The following is a 4334-nucleotide window of genomic DNA, read 5'->3' as shown; positions in this document are numbered from 1 at the left end:
TTTGTGACCTCCTGTTTTTCTTGTGTGTGTATGAATGCAATTGTCATTTTCAGAAGAAATTCTGAGAATGATTTTGTTATTGAATTGTTGACAACTCAGTGTCACACAAATGTAGGAGTGCAGCAGGCAGCACAAGGCACAGGGAAGACAGACAGCAGATGTGGTTCCATTAAAGCATATTCAGTTAGAACTGGAAAAATCCACTTAATTATCCTCTGGATTGCAAAAAAAGTGTTTTGCAAATAATTATTGACTTGTCATTAGAAATTTCCTTTGAATTCAGTAATTGAGCAAGTTCCTTTGTGTTGAATAATGATTTCTGTCTCCTACTGCCTCTCTGGCTTTAATCTTTTGGGTGTAGCTTGCAAGCAAACTGCAGAATATGTTTCTGTGTTTAAAGTATGAATTCTGGGTGACACTTAACCCTAACAACTGCTTTCACACTTCCTTAATCCCTCCAAATTTCTTGCAGATGTGTTTGTTGACATTCCAGAAGCCAACATATGCATTTCCACCAAGGTGATGGAAAATATAGTACACCCTAAATCACATTTTATTTCCCCTGACATCTCAAAAAGTTAGCATAAAATTTGCTTGGCAGCCAGATGGAAACAGCTAAAGTGAGAAAAAAGACAGTGGTGTTACAGTGACTATCATCAATATGGCAAAGTGCTCTTTTATAGTGATGAAAATATGATGGAAGCTGAAAATTCAGAATTAATACATGAATCTGCAGTATCCTTTGGCTTTCAGAAGCTTTAAAGTAAGTTTCAACTTATTATTTAGCTGTAGGTTCTGCAACTTTCATTTTGTATCACTCTCACTGCTGCCATAGCTTTTGGCCATACACCTCCTGTTTAGCATCAAGCTGCAGACAGACACAGCCAGAGACAAGCCTGTGAACATAGATTAGCAGCTCAAGAGTTGGTAAAGACCAAAAACAGAGCTAGAAAGTGAACATACTTACAGTACATGTGGCCAGAAACACAACTGCAAATGATTCATAATGTTGCTCAACTTACCCCAAAGTCACACATGCACAAAACAAATAAACAAAAACAAAAACCAAACCAAACAAGCAAACAAAAAAATCACATATGGCTGGTTTAACTGCCAAATAAGTGCACAGTTTGATTATTCTGAAATTCTGTAGCTAATCTCCCTGGACATGGACGTAAGAGAGAGAAGTAGATGGCAGACCGCAACGAAGGATTGTTCAAATGGTGGATAAAGAACCTCGATCAACTTCCAAACTAATTCAAGCTCACCTGCAGGCACAGGGTGCAACAGTGTTAGCTCGCACTATCTGTCGCCATCTGAATGACATGAGACGCTATGGTAGGAGACCCGGGGGGCCCACTGCTGACACAGAAACATAAACATAAAAAAAGCCAGGAGGTTGGAGGTTGCCAAAACCGACCTGGGGGAGCCACAGTTCTTCTGGGAGACTACCAACAAATTATGGTGCGCAATGTAGGGCTCACAGAGATGCCTCTGCCATAAAGTTGGGTCTCCGTCAGAGGTCATGGGTCTGACAGCAGGACAATGACCCAAAGCAGACTTCAAACAGCACCAGAAATGGTTTCAATGCGCTTCCCTGCATATCCCAGTGCGCTAGAGAGTTCTGAAGTGGGCAGCAATGAGTCCAGATCTAAATTCCACAGAGCATACTGTATGTGGAGAGATCTCAAAACAGCAGCTGGGAGAAGGACCCCTTTGAACCTGAGAGATCTGGAGCAGTTGGCAAAAGAAGAGTGGTCCAAAATTCAAGTAGAGAGGTGGAAGAAACTCACTGATGGTTACAGGCAGTTTGATTGATTTCAGTTATTTTGTCCAGAGGGTGTGCTACTAAATATTAAGTTTTGGGTGTCAATAATTCTGCCCAGTCCGTTTTTGGAGTTCTGTGTGGAATGGATCAGATTTGGCTTTTTCCTCTCTGCTTTTCTGTGTCGTTCCAGTGCAAACAAAAGAAATAAACATGCGAATACCAAAGGATTTGTGATTGCAACAGTTTTCTGGGAGAAGTGGTGTGTTATCTGACAGAAATGCAGGGGTGCCAATAATTTTGGCCATGACTGTAGTTGTCAGAGTCCATCCAAAGTGTTAACAGGAAACAAATAATATCTGCCTCCCTTGTCACATTGAACATATGCATCTCTGTGAGCATGAAAAGAGAAGCTATATCAACAGAGCAACACGGTCATATATCAACAGAGGTGACAGGGTATTGGGAATGGAGAGACTTAACATTTCTCTTGTTCTCATTGTGACATTATTTTTGTATACTATACATTACACAACATGGGATGAATTAATATATGATTTAAAAAGGGATTGATTAAAACACTTGAGGGTTGTGACCCCATTAAAGGCTCACAAGATGCATGCAAGTATAAAGGGGTTGTGAGATGATTAACAGAACAGGGTTGCAAAGTTGATAGCTGTAATTTAATGGCATGACTGTCTACACAACCAAGGGTCTTTCCAATCATCAAATAATAACCATATAAGACTATTTCACAGTTTCCTAGTTTATAAAGAGTTTTGCATCAGTGAATAACAAGTATTTCATGTGAGCTGCTGCTGCTTAAGAATCATTGTGGTGGTTATCATTACAGTATGTTTCAAATGAAGTCATTGTAGAGCTGGATCAGTGTGGAATAATTTCAATCAATACAAGAGCTCTTGTGACTTTGTTAGAGTATTTACAAATAAATTATGCACTTGCTGTGAAAAGTGGCTTAAAACAATTTGCACCCCAAAAAATCTAATTCAAAGTTTAAAGCAAAAGAAGTCCTTGATTTATATAGAAAAAAACATAATGGTATTTTGAAATATGTTTGAGTCATATCATCTATTCAGTTTTATAAGAAACACAAGTTCCTGCCATCAAAAACACTAAGAACTGACTTCTGCAGAAATCCCTGTAAAAACAAAATAACACTGCCCATTTCTGTCCCAAGAGTGAGCTTGTTATTTTGCTGAAAATGAGTTATACCGAATATCCACACTTCCTCTGTGGTGCTGTGACCTAGGACAATGTAATGAAGAGTGAGTTAAACTAAGTTCTGTTTACCCTCATTCTTATGCTACAGATTTCCTTTGGGTGGAACTTATTCTCTGTACGGTGTTTGATGCATCCTTAGTATTTATAGTGAGCCGGGGCTTTAGCAGCTGAAAGGAGAGTGGGGGGTCACTGATGGACAGAGACTCCTATGACTACAGAAGCGCTCAAGAACCAGTATTGTTCTGTTGTGCAATTATCAGCCTATATGACCAGTATTCACATTGTAATGTAACTCACGAGTTTGATGTAAACTCTCGTTGGAAAGCCAAACTGGTGAATAAATGGGAAAAGCATTTAGCTCTAATTAAATGTTTTGTGCTTTAAAATAAAGACAACATGGTCAGTTTTTTACAGGATTTTACAGGTTGGTCCTCATCTCAGTCATTATGCAGTACTGGAGTCAGAAAGTAATGGCAACAGTCTGGGAAAGATTAAGGCTCAACCACCTGCAAGGTGCAGTATTGAGCTTCTGATCAAACTATACAGTAGGAGAGCCAAACTGAAAACAGACATTGAGCTCAACAATATACTGATGCAACCCAGGGGCTGCTGCAGCAATCATCTCATCATGATCTGTTTTTATAAGTGCTGAAGCTCACAATTCAAGTAGATTGTAAATTCACTTTCCTGTTCAATTCAATATCTAGCATTCAGTCAACTACTATGGTGACCCAGTGTTGAATATTAATTAAATACAATGATATTATGAATTATCACTGACGGACTAATTAGCCTACATCATGTCTCTGTTCACAATAATGGAGTTTATTGCAAGTCACTTTAATTCCAGTAGGGTATTTTTAAAAATAGCTCCAAAGTGCTTTTTTCTGCATGATGTAATGCCAAGTTTCTTCAGAAGTCTTTGTGTTTTAATCAAGACGAACAGGGCAGAGTCAGTTATTTGATTTGCTGTTGTTGAACTCTGAATACGTGGGCACCTAGTCACAACCACCATTTTAGACTTTGCTTACTTTTATTTATATTTTATTGTTATTTTATTTATTGAGCTACATCTCTATAGTTTATTTTAAAACTGTTGTCTTTTATTGAGAAGCACTCTCTGCTAATATGTGCAATAGGCTGAAATAAACTTTAAGACCCCTCTTGATTGACAGAGGTTTAAAGTAATTATGAGTGAAAATTGTAATAGGAAAATTTTGCATTGTGAAATTAAAACAGAGCTTCGAAACGATGCTTTATGGAATACAACAAGGATTAACCAGGCTACAAATTACTTGTTGGCTAATAAAACTCTTATTAGGGTATG

At 38.2% G+C, this 4334-nt stretch overlaps 1 protein-coding gene across 1 annotated transcript in view; it reads left to right on the top strand.

Moving 5' to 3' along the window:
- Positions 1-1274, top strand: part of parvg (parvin, gamma) — a 12271-nt gene extending 10997 nt beyond the window's left edge. Inside the window, exon 13 of the transcript XR_002276880.1 lies at positions 1154-1274. The gene's annotated coding sequence lies outside the window, so the exon portion shown is untranslated. The remainder of the gene's footprint in view (positions 1-1153) is intronic.
- The last annotated feature ends 3060 nt before the right edge of the window (positions 1275-4334 follow it).

This window comes from Monopterus albus, unplaced genomic scaffold, assembly GCF_001952655.1.
Source record: "Monopterus albus unplaced genomic scaffold, M_albus_1.0 scaffold7.1, whole genome shotgun sequence".
NCBI classification, from domain to species: Eukaryota; Metazoa; Chordata; class Actinopteri; order Synbranchiformes; family Synbranchidae; genus Monopterus; species Monopterus albus.
The sequence above is the reverse complement of the archived record's forward strand: the minus strand, read 5'-3'. Positions and strand labels throughout refer to the sequence as shown.